The 15521-nt window shown below is 37.7% G+C and overlaps 5 non-coding genes and 2 pseudogenes across 5 annotated transcripts; all 7 read right to left on the bottom strand.

Moving 5' to 3' along the window:
* Positions 1-9876: 9876 nt before the first annotated feature.
* Positions 9877-9950, bottom strand: TRNAN-AUU (transfer RNA asparagine (anticodon AUU)). The gene has a single exon. It is a non-coding gene; the product is annotated as a tRNA-Asn (tRNA).
* A 1557-nt stretch (positions 9951-11507) lies between these two features.
* On the bottom strand, positions 11508-11649 carry LOC135030610 (U1 spliceosomal RNA; annotated as a pseudogene).
* A 152-nt stretch (positions 11650-11801) lies between these two features.
* On the bottom strand, positions 11802-11965 carry LOC135030635 (U1 spliceosomal RNA). Its single transcript, XR_010226595.1, has one exon. It is a non-coding gene; the product is annotated as a U1 spliceosomal RNA (small nuclear RNA).
* Positions 11966-12636: 671 nt separating this feature from the next.
* On the bottom strand, positions 12637-12799 carry LOC135030597 (U1 spliceosomal RNA). Its single transcript, XR_010226565.1, has one exon. It is a non-coding gene; the product is annotated as a U1 spliceosomal RNA (small nuclear RNA).
* A 152-nt stretch (positions 12800-12951) lies between these two features.
* On the bottom strand, positions 12952-13115 carry LOC135030578 (U1 spliceosomal RNA). Its single transcript, XR_010226547.1, has one exon. It is a non-coding gene; the product is annotated as a U1 spliceosomal RNA (small nuclear RNA).
* Positions 13116-13807: 692 nt separating this feature from the next.
* Positions 13808-13949, bottom strand: LOC135030622 (U1 spliceosomal RNA; annotated as a pseudogene).
* A 152-nt stretch (positions 13950-14101) lies between these two features.
* Positions 14102-14265, bottom strand: LOC135030576 (U1 spliceosomal RNA). The gene has a single exon (XR_010226545.1). It is a non-coding gene; the product is annotated as a U1 spliceosomal RNA (small nuclear RNA).
* Between the last annotated feature and the right edge of the window lie 1256 nt (positions 14266-15521).

Raw genomic sequence — 15521 nt, 5'->3', positions numbered from 1 at the left:
GAATGCTGGGCCCATAACCCAGAGGTAGGCAGATTGAAACTATCCTCTGCTATATGCATTTTTTTGTTTGTTAATTAAAGTAATCCAAAACTGGGATTGATATTTTGGCTCTTTTATTTTTACTTAAAGTACAATAACTTTTACCATTTTAATTTGTTTTAATAGTATATTGACAGTATTGTTTTCTTTCAAAAATCCACTTAATTTTCTTTACCCTATTATTAAAATGGTAATTGACAAAAACAAACTACATTGTCACCAGAAGAGCAATACAAAATGTACAAGTGATATATTAAAATCATCTTTCCAGCTTGAATTTCAATGATGCATTGGGGCAACGATTTTGTGAGAAACATCTTCACCCTTAAATAAAGATTTTCTTAATTCCTTACCTGTGTGCTAATTAGATATCACCTTGTTTTCACATTAAACAGACTTCCACATGAGAAAGCAGCAAGGATGCAGTGGCGTTAATGTTTCCTGGTGTCAACCTGTATTATTTCAGTAGACATTGAAATGAGGATGCATCTTGCTGCCTTTCCAATGAAGCAAGTTTAATTTAGTAATAGGTGAAAAACCATCCTTACAAAGGTGTTAATCAGAGACTTGGCTTTGTGGACACTTTTCAGAGAACAAATTTGTTAGCATAAAAATAAAGCCAGAAAATAAAGAGCTGTTTAATCACTCAATTGGATTTTTCTGCCAGCATATTTTTTTTCTCTGCAACCCACTGCTAAATTGTGCTTCCTAGCTGTTTTTATAAAATCACTGAATCAAATCTAACTCTGATTACATCAGAGAAGGCCAGGTACCCTACACCATAACAGGGGGTTTGAAATTTTGACTTGTCTACTTAAAGATCACCAAAATCTGATAACAAGGTCAATTAGGTCCCTGGGTGGGATTGAACCACCAACCTTTTGGTTAATAGCCGTACATACTAACTGATTGCGCCACAGAGACACTTTGCAAAAGTCCATACTGACAAAGGCTAATAAGCATTCATCTAAAACGTTTCCTAGAAAAACTTTAAAAAGTCAATAATCTGGAGAGTTTTTGTAAGATGTTTCTTCCATCAACCAACGAAGAAACACATTGGTACTTTCCCATGATGAGTGAGTGCTTCAGGATCTCTTGCACTTACATGTGCAGCAGAGTACTGCAATGGAAGCATGCTGGGCCCATAACCCAGAGGTAGGCAGATTGAAACTATCCTCTGCTATATGCATTTTTTTTGTTAATTAAAGTAATCCAAAACTGGGATTGATATTTTGTCTCTTTTATTTTTACTTAAAGTACAATAACTTTTACCATTTTAATTTGTTTTAATAGTATATTGACAGTATTGTTTTCTTTCAAAAATCCACTTCATTTTCTTTACCCTATTATTAAAATGGTAATTGACAAAAACAAACTACATTGTCACCAGAAGAGCAATACAAAATGTACAAGTGATATATTAAAATCATCTTTCCAGCTTGAATTTCAATGATGCATTGGGGCAACGATTTTGTGAGAAACATCTTCACCCTTAAATAAAGATTTTCTTAATTCCTTACCTGTGTGCTAATTAGATATCACCTTGTTTTCACATTAAACAGACTTCCACATGAGAAAGCAGCAAGGATGCAGTGGCGTTAATGTTTCCTGGTGTCAACCTGTATTATTTCAGTAGACATTGAAATGAGGATACATCTTGCTGCCTTTCCAATGAAGCAAGTTTAATTTAGTAATAGGTGAAAAACCATCCCTACAAAGGTGTTAATCAGAGACTTGGCTTTGTGGACACTTTTCAGAGAACAAATTTGTTAGCATAAAAATAAAGCCAGAAAATGAAGAGCTGTTTAATCACGCAATTTGATTTTTTTGCCAGCATATTTCTTTTTCTCTGCAACCCACTGCTAAATTGTGCTTGCTAGATGTTTTTATAAAATCACTGAATCAAATCTAACTCTGATTACATCAGAGAAGGCCAGGTACCCTACACCATAACAGGGGGTATGAAATTTGACTTGTTTACTTAAAGATCACCAAAATCTGAAAACAAGGTCAATTACGTCCCTGGGTCGGATTGAACCACCAACCTTTTGGTTAATAGCCGTACACACTAACTGATTGCACCACAGAGACACTTTGCAAAAGTACATACTGACAAATGCTAATAAGCATTCATCTAAAACGTTTCCTAGAAAAACTTAAAAAAGTCAATAATCTGGAGAGTTTTTGTAAGATGTTTCTTCTATCAACCAACGAAGAAACACATTGGTACTTTCCCATGATGAGTGAGTGCTTCAGGATCTCTTGCACTTACATGTGCAGCAGAGTACAGCAATGGAAGAATGCTGGGCCCATAACCCAGAGGTAGGCAGATTGAAACTATCCTCTGCTATATGCATTTTTTTGTTTGTTAATTAAAGTAATCCAAAACTGGGATTGATATTTTGGCTCTTTTATTTTTACTTAAAGTACAATAACTTTTACCATTTTAATTTGTTTTAATAGTATATTGACAGTATTGTTTTCTTTCAAAAATCCACGTAATTTTCTTTACCCTATTATTAAAATGGTAATTGACAAAAACAAACTACATTGTCACCAGAAGAGCAATACAAAATGTACAAGTGATATATTAAAATCATCTTTCCAGCTTGAATTTCAATGATGCATTGGGGCAACGATTTTGTGAGAAACATCTTCACCCTTAAATAAAGATTTTCTTAATTCCTTACCTGTGTGCTAATTAGATATCACCTTGTTTTCACATTAAACATACTTCCACATGAGAAAGCAGCAAGGATGCAGTGGCGTTAATGTTTCCTGGTGTCAACCTGTATTATTTCAGTAGACATTGAAATGAGGATGCATCTTGCTGCCTTTCCAATGAAGCAAGTTTAATTTAGTAATAGGTGAAAAACCATCCTTACAAAGGTGTTAATCAGAGACTTGGCTTTGTGGACACTTTTCAGAGAACAAATTTGTTAGCATAAAAATAAAGCCAGAAAATAAAGAGCTGTTTAATCACTCAATTGGATTTTTCTGCCAGCATATTTTTTTTCTCTGCAACCCACTGCTAAATTGTGCTTCCTAGCTGTTTTTATAAAATCACTGAATCAAATCTAACTCTGATTACATCAGAGAAGGCCAGGTACCCTACACCATAACAGGGGGTTTGAAATTTTGACTTGTCTACTTAAAGATCACCAAAATCTGATAACAAGGTCAATTAGGTCCCTGGGTGGGATTGAACCACCAACCTTTTGGTTAATAGCCGTACATACTAACTGATTGCGCCACAGAGACACTTTGCAAAAGTTCATACTGACAAAGGCTAATAAGCATTCATCTAAAACGTTTCCTAGAAAAACTTTAAAAAGTCAATAATCTGGAGAGTTTTTGTAAGATGTTTCTTCCATCAACCAACGAAGAAACACATTGGTACTTTCCCATGATGAGTGAGTGCTTCAGGATCTCTTGCACTTACATGTGCAGCAGAGTACTGCAATGGAAGCATGCTGGGCCCATAACCCAGAGGTAGGCAGATTGAAACTATCCTCTGCTATATGCATTTTTTTTTTGTTAATTAAAGTAATCCAAAACTGGGATTGATATTTTGTCTCTTTTATTTTTACTTAAAGTACAATAACTTTTACCATTTTAATTTGTTTTAATAGTATATTGACAGTATTGTTTTCTTTCAAAAATCCACTTCATTTTCTTTACCCTATTATTAAAATGGTAATTGACAAAAACAAACTACATTGTCACCAGAAGAGCAATACAAAATGTACAAGTGATATATTAAAATCATCTTTCCAGCTTGAATTTCAATGATGCATTGGGGCAACGATTTTGTGAGAAACATCTTCACCCTTAAATAAAGATTTTCTTAATTCCTTACCTTCGTGCTAATTAGATATCACCTTGTTTTCACATTAAACAGACTTCCACATGAGAAAGCAGCAAGGATGCAGTGGCGTTAATGTTTCCTGGTGTCAACCTGTATTATTTCAGTAGACATTGAAATGAGGATGCATCTTGCTGCCTTTCCAATGAAGCAAGTTTAATTTAGTAATAGGTGAAAAACCATCCTTACAAAGGTGTTAATCAGAGACTTGGCTTTGTGGACACTTTTCAGAGAACAAATTTGTTAGCATAAAAATAAAGCCAGAAAATAAAGAGCTGTTTAATCACTCAATTGGATTTTTCTGCCAGCATATTTTTTTTCTCTGCAACCCACTGCTAAATTGTGCTTCCTAGCTGTTTTTATAAAATCACTGAATCAAATCTAACTCTGATTACATCAGAGAAGGCCAGGTACCCTACACCATAACAGGGGGTTTGAAATTTTGACTTGTCTACTTAAAGATCACCAAAATCTGATAACAAGGTCAATTAGGTCCCTGGGTGGGATTGAACCACCAACCTTTTGGTTAATAGCCGTACATACTAACTGATTGCGCCACAGAGACACTTTGCAAAAGTTCATACTGACAAAGGCTAATAAGCATTCATCTAAAACGTTTCCTAGAAAACTTTAAAAAGTCAATAATCTGGAGAGTTTTTGTAAGATGTTTCTTCCATCAACCAACGAAGAAACACATTGGTACTTTCCCATGATGAGTGAGTGCTTCAGGATCTCTTGCACTTACATGTGCAGCAGAGTACTGCAATGGAAGCATGCTGGGCCCATAACCCAGAGGTAGGCAGATTGAAACTATCCTCTGCTATATGCATTTTTTTGTTTGTTAATTAAAGTAATCCAAAACTGGGATTGATATTTTGGCTCTTTTATTTTTACTTAAAGTACAATAACTTTTACCATTTTAATTTGTTTTAATAGTATATTGACAGTATTGTTTTCTTTCAAAAATCCACTTCATTTTCTTTACCCTATTATTAAAATGGTAATTGACAAAAACAAACTACATTGTCACCAGAAGAGCAATACAAAATGTACAAGTGATATATTAAAATCATCTTTCCAGCTTGAATTTCAATGATGCATTGGGGCAACGATTTTGTGAGAAACATCTTCACCCTTAAATAAAGATTTTCTTAATTCCTTACCTGTGTGCTAATTAGATATCACCTTGTTTTCACATTAAACAGACTTCCACATGAGAAAGCAGCAAGGATGCAGTGGCGTTAATGTTTCCTGGTGTCAACCTGTATTATTTCAGTAGACATTGAAATGAGGATGCATCTTGCTGCCTTTCCAATGAAGCAAGTTTAATTTAGTAATAGGTGAAAAACCATCCTTACAAAGGTGTTAATCAGAGACTTGGCTTTGTGGACACTTTTCAGAGAACAAATTTGTTAGCATAAAAATAAAGCCAGAAAATAAAGAGCTGTTTAATCACTCAATTGGATTTTTCTGCCAGCATATTTTTTTTCTCTGCAACCCACTGCTAAATTGTGCTTCCTAGCTGTTTTTATAAAATCACTGAATCAAATCTAACTCTGATTACATCAGAGAAGGCCAGGTACCCTACACCATAACAGGGGGTTTGAAATTTTGACTTGTCTACTTAAAGATCACCAAAATCTGATAACAAGGTCAATTAGGTCCCTGGGTGGGATTGAACCACCAACCTTTTGGTTAATAGCCGTACATACTAACTGATTGCGCCACAGAGACACTTTGCAAAAGTTCATACTGACAAAGGCTAATAAGCATTCATCTAAAACGTTTCCTAGAAAAACTTTAAAAAGTCAATAATCTGGAGAGTTTTTGTAAGATGTTTCTTCCATCAACCAACGAAGAAACACATTGGTACTTTCCCATGATGAGTGAGTGCTTCAGGATCTCTTGCACTTACATGTGCAGCAGAGTACTGCAATGGAAGCATGCTGGGCCCATAACCCAGAGGTAGGCAGATTGAAACTATCCTCTGCTATATGCATTTTTTTTTGTTAATAAAAGTAATCCAAAACTGGGATTGACATTTTGGCTCTTTTATTTTTACTTAAAGTACAATAACTTTTACCATTTTAATTTGTTTTAATAGTATATTGACAGTATTGTTTTCTTTCAAAAATCCACTTCATTTTCTTTACCCTATTATTAAAATGGTAATTGACAAAAACAAACTACATTGTCACCAGAAGAGCAATACAAAATGTACAAGTGATATATTAAAATCATCTTTCCAGCTTGAATTTCAATGATGCATTGGGGCAACGATTTTGTGAGAAACATCTTCACCCTTAAATAAAGATTTTCGTAATTCCTTACCTGTGTGCTAATTAGATATCACCTTGTTTTCACATTAAACAGACTTCCACATGAGAAAGCAGCAAGGATGCAGTGGCGTTAATGTTTCCTGGTGTCAACCTGTATTATTTCAGTAGACATTGAAATGAGGATGCATCTTGCTGCCTTTCCAATGAAGCAAGTTTAATTTAGTAATAGGTGAAAAACCATCCTTACAAAGGTGTTAATCAGAGACTTGGCTTTGTGGACACTTTTCAGAGAACAAATTTGTTAGCATAAAAATAAAGCCAGAAAATAAAGAGCTGTTTAATCACTCAATTGGATTTTTCTGCCAGCATATTTTTTTTCCTCTGCAACCCACTGCTAAATTGTGCTTCCTAGCTGTTTTTATAAAATCACTGAATCAAATCTAACTCTGATTACATCAGAGAAGGCCAGGTACCCTACACCATAACAGGGGGTTTGAAATTTTGACTTGTCTACTTAAAGATCACCAAAATCTGATAACAAGGTCAATTAGGTCCCTGGGTGGGATTGAACCACCAACCTTTTGGTTAATAGCCGTACATACTAACTGATTGCGCCACAGAGACACTTTGCAAAAGTCTATACTGACAAAGGCTAATAAGCATTCATCTAAAACGTTTCCTAGAAAAACTTTAAAAAGTCAATAATCTGGAGAGTTTTTGTAAGATGTTTCTTCCATCAACCAACGAAGAAACACATTGGTACTTTCCCATGATGAGTGAGTGCTTCAGGATCTCTTGCACTTACATGTGCAGCAGAGTACTGCAATGGAAGCATGCTGGGCCCATAACCCAGAGGTAGGCAGATTGAAACTATCCTCTGCTATATGCATTTTTTTTGTTAATTAAAGTAATCCAAAACTGGGATTGATATTTTGTCTCTTTTATTTTTACTTAAAGTACAATAACTTTTACCATTTTAATTTGTTTTAATAGTATATTGACAGTATTGTTTTCTTTCAAAAATCCACTTCATTTTCTTTACCCTATTATTAAAATGGTAATTGACAAAAACAAACTACATTGTCACCAGAAGAGCAATACAAAATGTACAAGTGATATATTAAAATCATCTTTCCAGCTTGAATTTCAATGATGCATTGGGTCAATAATTTTGTGAGAAACATCTTCACCCTTAAATAAAGATTTTCTTAATTCCTTACCTGTGTGCTAATTAGATATCACCTTGTTTTCACATTAAACAGACTTCCACATGAGAAAGCAGCAAGGATGCAGTGGCGTTAATGTTTCCTGGTGTCAACCTGTATTATTTCAGTAGACATTGAAATGAGGATACATCTTGCTGCCTTTCCAATGAAGCAAGTTTAATTTAGTAATAGGTGAAAAACCATCCCTACAAAGGTGTTAATCAGAGACTTGGCTTTGTGGACACTTTTCAGAGAACAAATTTGTTAGCATAAAAATAAAGCCAGAAAATGAAGAGCTGTTTAATCACGCAATTTGATTTTTTTGCCAGCATATTTCTTTTTCTCTGCAACCCACTGCTAAATTGTGCTTCCTAGATGTTTTTATAAAATCACTGAATCAAATCTAACTCTGATTACATCAGAGAAGGCCAGGTACCCTACACCATAACAGGGGGTATGAAATTTGACTTGTCTACTTAAAGATCACCAAAATCTGATAACAAGGTCAATTACGTCCCTGGGTGGGATTGAACCACCAACCTTTTGGTTAATAGCCGTACACACTAACTGATTGCACCACAGAGACACTTTGCAAAAGTACATACTGACAAATGCTAATAAGCATTAATCTAAAACGTTTCCTAGAAAAACTTAAAAAAGTCAATAATCTGGTGAGTTTTTGTAAGATGTTTCTTCTATCAACCAACGAAGAAACACATTGGTACTTTCCCATGATGAGTGAGTGCTTCAGGATCTCTTGCACTTACATGTGCAGCAGAGTACAGCAATGGAAGAATGCTGGGCCCATAACCCAGAGGTAGGCAGATTGAAACTATCCTCTGCTATATGCATTTTTTTGTTTGTTAATTAAAGTAATCCAAAACTGGGATTGATATTTTGGCTCTTTTATTTTTACTTAAAGTACAATAACTTTTACCATTTTAATTTGTTTTAATAGTATATTGACAGTATTGTTTTCTTTCAAAAATCCACTTAATTTTCTTTACCCTATTATTAAAATGGTAATTGACAAAAACAAACTACATTGTCACCAGAAGAGCAATACAAAATGTACAAGTGATATATTAAAATCATCTTTCCAGCTTGAATTTCAATGATGCATTGGGGCAACGATTTTGTGAGAAACATCTTCACCCTTAAATAAAGATTTTCTTAATTCCTTACCTGTGTGCTAATTAGATATCACCTTGTTTTCACATTAAACAGACTTCCACATGAGAAAGCAGCAAGGATGCAGTGGCGTTAATGTTTCCTGGTGTCAACCTGTATTATTTCAGTAGACATTGAAATGAGGATGCATCTTGCTGCCTTTCCAATGAAGCAAGTTTAATTTAGTAATAGGTGAAAAACCATCCTTACAAAGGTGTTAATCAGAGACTTGGCTTTGTGGACACTTTTCAGAGAACAAATTTGTTAGCATAAAAATAAAGCCAGAAAATAAAGAGCTGTTTAATCACTCAATTGGATTTTTCTGCCAGCATATTTTTTTTCTCTGCAACCCACTGCTAAATTGTGCTTCCTAGCTGTTTTTATAAAATCACTGAATCAAATCTAACTCTGATTACATCAGAGAAGGCCAGGTACCCTACACCATAACAGGGGGTTTGAAATTTTGAAACTATCCTCTGCTATATGCATTTTTTTTTGTTAATTAAAGTAATCCAAAACTGGGATTGATATTTTGTCTCTTTTAAATTTACTTAAAGTACAATAACTTTTACCATTTTAATTTGTTTTAATAGTATATTGACAGTATTGTTTTCTTTCAAAAATCCACTTCATTTTCTTTACCCTATTATTAAAATGGTAATTGACAAAAACAAACTACATTGTCACCAGAAGAGCAATACAAAATGTACAAGTGATATATTAAAATCATCTTTCCAGCTTGAATTTCAATGATGCATTGGGTCAACAATTTTGTGAGAAACATCTTAACCCTTAAATAAAGATTTTCGTAATTCCTTACCTGTGTGCTAATTAGATATCACCTTGTTTTCACATTAAACAGACTTCCACATGAGAAAGCAGCAAGGATGCAGTGGCGTTAATGTTTCCTGGTGTCAACTTGTATTATTTCAGTAGACATTGAAATGAGGATGCATCTTGCTGCCTTTCCAATGAAGCAAGTTTAATTTAGTAATAGGTGAAAAACCATCCTTACAAAGGTGTTAATCAGAGACTTGGCTTTGTGGACACTTTTCAGAGAACAAATTTGTTAGCATAAAAATAAAGCCAGAAAATGAAGAGCTGTTTAATCACTCGATTGGATTTTTCTGCCAGCATATTTTTTTTCTCTGCAACCCACTGCTAGATTGTGCTTCCTAGCTGTTTTTTATAAAATCACTGAATCAAATCTAACTCTGATTACATCAGAGAAGGCCATGTACCCTACACCATAAGAGGAGGTTTGAAATTTTGATTTGTCTACTTAAATATCACCAAAATCTGATCACAAGGTTAATTACGTCCCTGGGTGGGATTGAACCACCAACCTTTTGGTTAATAGCCAAACACACTAACCGATTGCGCCACAGAGACACTTTGCAAAAAGTACATACTGACAAAGGCTAATAAGCATACATCTAGAACGTTTCCTAGAAAAACATTAAAAAATCAATAATCTGGAGAGTTTTTGTAAGATGTTTCTTCCATCAACCAACGAATAAACACATTGGTACTTTCCCATGATGAGTGAGTGCTTCAGGATCTCTTGCACTTACATGGGCAGCAGAGTACTGCAATGGAAGCATGCTGGACCCATAACCCAGAGGTAGGCAGATTGAAACTATCCTTTGCTATATGCATTTTTTTTTTAATTTAAGTAATCAAAACTGGGATTGATATTTTTGCTCTTTTATTTTTACTTAAAGTACAATAACTTTTACCATTTTAATTTGTTTTAATAGTATATTGACAGTATAGTTTTCTTTCAAAAATCCACTTAATTTTCTTTACCCTGTTATTAAAATGGTAATTGACAAAAAAAACTACATTGTCACCAGAAGAGCAATACAAAATGTACAAGTGATATATTAAAATCATCTTTCCAGCTTGAATTTCAATGATGCATTGGGGCAACAATTTTGTGAGAAACATCTTCACCCTTAAATAAAGATTTTCGTAATTCCTTACCTGTGTGCTAATTAGATATCACCTTGTTTTCACATTAAACAGACTTCCACATGAGAAAGCAGCAAGGATGCAGTGGCGTTAATGTTTCCTGGTGTCAACCTGTATTATTTCAGTAGACATTGAAATGAGGATGCATCTTGCTGCCTTTCCAATGAAGCAAGTTTAATTTAGTAATAGGTGAAAAACCATCCTTACAAAGGTGTTAATCAGAGACTTGGCTTTGTGGACACTTTTCAGAGAACAAATTTGTTAGCATAAAAATAAAGCCAGAAAATGAAGAGCTGTTTAATCACTCAATTGGATTTTTACTGCCAGCATATTTTTTTTCTCTGCAACCCACTGCTAAATTGTGCTTCCTAGCTGTTTTTTATAAAATCACTGAATCAAATCTAACTCTGATTACATCAGAGAAGGCCAGGTACCCTACACAATAAGAGGGGGTTTGAAATGTTGACTTGTCTACTTTAATATCACCAAAATCAGATAACAAGGTAAATTACGTCCCTGGGTGGGATTGAACCACCAACCTTTTGGATAATAACCGAACACGCTAACTGATTGCGCCACAGTGACACTTTGCAAACGTACATTCTGACAAACGCTAATAAGCATTCATCTAGAACGTTTCCTAGAAAAACTTTAAAAAGTCAATAATCTGGAGAGTTTTTGTAAGATGTTTCTTCCATCAATCAACGAAGAACATTCAAGCTGATTTCTTGCAGCAGCTGGGCACTGTAACAGCTCCAGAGCTGCTCTGTAAGGCAACTAAAAGGGTGTGGGCCCTGCAGCACTACCTGTAGTTCGCATTGTGCGTTGGAAGGCACAAAGTAAGCAGACGGGAGAAGTCAAGATAGTGCGCAAGGGCATAGAAGGGAGCGGCTCAAGAAAAGAGAAGTGGAAACAGACAGCAAACTAGGCTGGAGAGAGACCTGAGACAAAGAGATCTGAATTATATGAGAGCCGACCAGGGGAAACACAAATTATGCAGTCGAGTTTCCCACATTTGGGGAAATCGCTGGAGCAGCACACACAGAGTGCAATGGGTGAGCCTTGCCCTGGGAGAAGCACCTTCATGATCATAGTATCTCACCTGGCAGGTAAGTAGGAGTTGGGCAAGAGCTGAGGAGGGTCGCTGCTCGGGCACCCCCCTGTCAAGTGAAGGAGATCCAACTGAGGCAGCACAAGAGAACTCTCGAAAGAAGAACAAGGCTAGAGGAAGATCTGAGACACAGAAATCTGGCTTTTACCAGAGCTGACCAGAGGAAAGCACAAACACAGTCCCCCACTACCACAAATAATGCAGTCGAGTTTCCCACATTTGGGGAAATCACAGGGGTCAGCATACCCAGAATGCAATGAATGAACCTCACCCTGGGAGAACAATCTTCATGACCATGGTATCTCCTATGCAAAATAAGTATGATTTGGGATAGGGCTGGGGAGGGCCGCTGCTCAGGCACATCTCTGTCAAGTAAAGGAGATTCAACTGAGGCAGCACAAGGGAACTCTCATCTGGGGACAACAACTGCAGGGAGAACACATATTTTCAGATGAACATGGGAGGGCAGAAGGCTGCCTAATACTGAAGCACCCCCAAACAACAAACCAAATGCAATAACTAGTACAAGCATTCCTGGGGGAAGGCCTGCAGCAGATGGATTTGCATATGGTGATGTCATCCAAGCAGTGGGTCAAAGTTGGCTTCAACCCTCGTCTGCATATGAAAAGAGAAAAGGGGCGTGCAGGGCATGGCGGCCTTTTGCGGCGCTTGGATGACCCCTAGTTCGCATTAAACACCTCCACCCTACTTCGGTGTGGGGCTCTTGTTGGCTATGCCCCAGCCCCTGAAGCATTCAAGCTGATTACTTGCAGCAGCTGGGCACTGTAATAGCTCCAGAGCTGCTCTGTAAGGCAAGTAAAAAGGTGTGGGCCCTGCAGCACTACCTGTAGTTCGCATTGTGCGTTGGAAGGCACAAAGTAAGCAGATGGGAGAAGTCAAGATAGTGCGCAAGGGCATAGAAGGGAGCGGCTCAAGAAAAGAGAAGTTGAAACAGACAGCAAACTAGGCTGGAGAGAGACCTGAGACAAACAGATCTGAATTATACGAGAGCTGACCAGGGGAAACACAAATTATGCAGTCAAGTTTCCCACATTTGGGGAAATCACAGGAGCAGCACACCCAGAGTGCAATGGGTGAGCCTTGCCCTGGGAGAAGCACCTTCATGATCATAGTATCTCACCTGGCAGGTAAGTAGGAGTTGGGCTTGAGCTGGGGAGGGTCGATGCTCGGGCACCCCCCTGTCAAGTGAAGGAGATCCAACTGAGGCAGCACAAGGGAACTCTCGAAAGAAGAACAAGGCTAGAGGAAGATCTGAGACAAATAAATCTGACTTTTACCAGAGCTGACCAGAGGAAAGCACAAACATAGTCCCCCACTACCACAAATAATGCAGTTGAGTTTCCCACATTTGGGGAAATCATAGGAGTCAGCATACCCAGAATGCAATGAATGAACCTCACCCTGGGAGAACAATCTTCATGACCATGGTATCTCCTATGCAAAATAAGTATGATTTGGGATAGGGCTGGGGAGGGCCGCTGCTCAGGCACATCTCTGTCAAGTAAAGGAGATTCAACTGAGGCAGCACAAGGGAACTCTCATCTGGGGACAACAACTGCAGGGAGAACACATATTTTCAGATGAACATGGGAGGGCAGAAGGCTGCCTAATACTGAAGCACCCCCAAACAACAAACCAAATGCAACAACTAGTGCAAGCATTCCTGGGGGAAGGCCTGCAGCAGATTGATTTGCATATGGTAATGCCATCCAAGCAGTGGGTCAAAGTTGGCTTCAACCCTCGTCTGCATATGAAAAGAGAAAAGGGGCGTGCAGGGCATGGCGGCCTTTTGCGGCGCTTGGGTGACCCTTAGTTCGCATTAAACACCCCCACCCTCCTTCGGTGTGGGGCTCATGTTGGCAATGCCCCAGCCCCTGAAGCATTCAAGCTGATTTCTTGCAGCAGCTGGGCACTGTAACAGCTCCAGAGCTGCTCTGTGAGGCAAGTAAAAGGGTGTGGGCCCTGCAGCACTACCTGTAGTTTGCATTGTGTGTTGGAAGGCACAAAGTAAACAGACGGGAGAAGTCAGGATAGTGCGCAAGGGCATAGAAGGGAGCGGCTCAAGAAAAGAGAAGTGGAAACAGACAGCAAACTAGGCTGGAGAGAGACCTGAGACAAAGAGATCTGAATTATATGAGAGCCGACCAGGGGAAACACAAATTATGCAGTCAAGTTTCCCTCATTTGGGGAAATCACAGGGGCAGCACACCCAGAGTGCAATGGGTGAGCCTTGCCCTGGGAGAAGCACCTACATGATCATAGTATCTCACCTGGCAGGTAAGTAGGAGTTGGGCTAGAGCTGCGAAGGGTCGCTGCTCGGGTACCCCCCTGTCAAGTGAAGGAGATCCAACTGAGGCAGCACAAGGGAACTCTCGAAAGAGGAACAAGGCTAGAGAAAGATCTGAGACAAAGAAATCTGATTTTTACCAGAGTTGACCAGAAGAAAGCACAAACACAGTCCCCCACTACCACAAATAAAGCAGTTGAGTTTCCCACATTTGGGGAAATCACAGGGGTCAGCATACCCAGAATGCAATGAATGAATCTCACCCTGGGAGAACAATCTTCATGACCATGGTATCTCCTATGCAAAATAAGTATGATTTGGGATAGGGCTGGGGAGGGCCGCTGCTCAGGCACATCTCTGTCAAGTAAAGGAGATTCAACTGAGGCAGCACAAGGGAACTCTCATCTGGGGACAACAACTGCCAGAAGAGCAATACAAAATGTACAAGTGATATATTAAAATCATCTTTCCAGCTTGAATTTCAATGATGCATTGGGGCAACGATTTTATGAGAAACATCTTCACCCTTAAATAAAGATTTTCTTAATTCCTTACCTGTGTGCTAATTAGATATCACCTTGTTTTCACATTAAACAGACTTCCACATGAGAAAGCAGCAAGGATGCAGTGGCGTTAATGTTTCCTGGTGTCAACCTGTATTATTTCAGTAGACATTGAAATGAGGATGCATCTTGCTGCCTTTCCAATGAAGCAAGTTTAATTTAGTAATAGGTGAAAAACCATCCCTACAAAGGTGTTAATCAGAGACTTGGCTTTGTGGACACTTTTCAGAGAACAAATTTGTTAGCATAAAAATAAAGCCAGAAAATGAAGAGCTGTTTAATCACTCAATTGGATTTTTTTGCCAGCATATTTCTTTTTCTCTGCAACCCACTGCTAAATTGTGCTTCCTAGCTGTTTTTATAAAATCACTGAATCAAATCTAACTCTGATTACATCAGAGAAGGCCAGGTACCCTACACCATAACAGGGGGTTTGAAATTTTGACTTGTCTACTTAAAGATCACCAAAATCTGATCACAAGGTCAATTACGTCCCTGGGTGTGATTGAACCACTAACCTTTTGGTTAGTAGCCATACACACTAACTGATTGCGCCACAGAGACACTTTGCAGAAGTAAATACTGACAAAGGCTAATAAGCATTCATCTAAAACGTTTCCTAGAAAAACTTTAAAAAGTCAATAATCTGGAGAGTTTTTGTAAGATGTTTCTTCCATCAACCAACGAAGAAACACATTGGTACTTTCCCATGATGAGTGAGTGCTTCAGGATCTCTTGCACTTACATGTGCAACAGAGTACAGCAATGGAAGCATGCTGGGCCCATAACCCAGAGGTAGGCAGATTGAAACTATCCTCTACTATATGCATTTTTTTTTGTTAATTAAAGTAATCCAAAACTGGGATTGATATTTTGGCTCTTTTATTTTTACTTAAAGTACAATAACTTTTACCATTTTAATTTGTTTTAATAGTATATTGACAGTATTGTTTTCTTTCAAAAATCCACTTAATTTTCTTTACCCTATTATTAAAATGGTAATTGAC

Source organism: Pseudophryne corroboree, unplaced genomic scaffold, assembly GCF_028390025.1.
Source record: "Pseudophryne corroboree isolate aPseCor3 unplaced genomic scaffold, aPseCor3.hap2 scaffold_503, whole genome shotgun sequence".
NCBI classification, from domain to species: domain Eukaryota; kingdom Metazoa; phylum Chordata; class Amphibia; order Anura; family Myobatrachidae; genus Pseudophryne; species Pseudophryne corroboree.
This window is presented reverse-complemented; position numbering and strand designations above follow the sequence as displayed.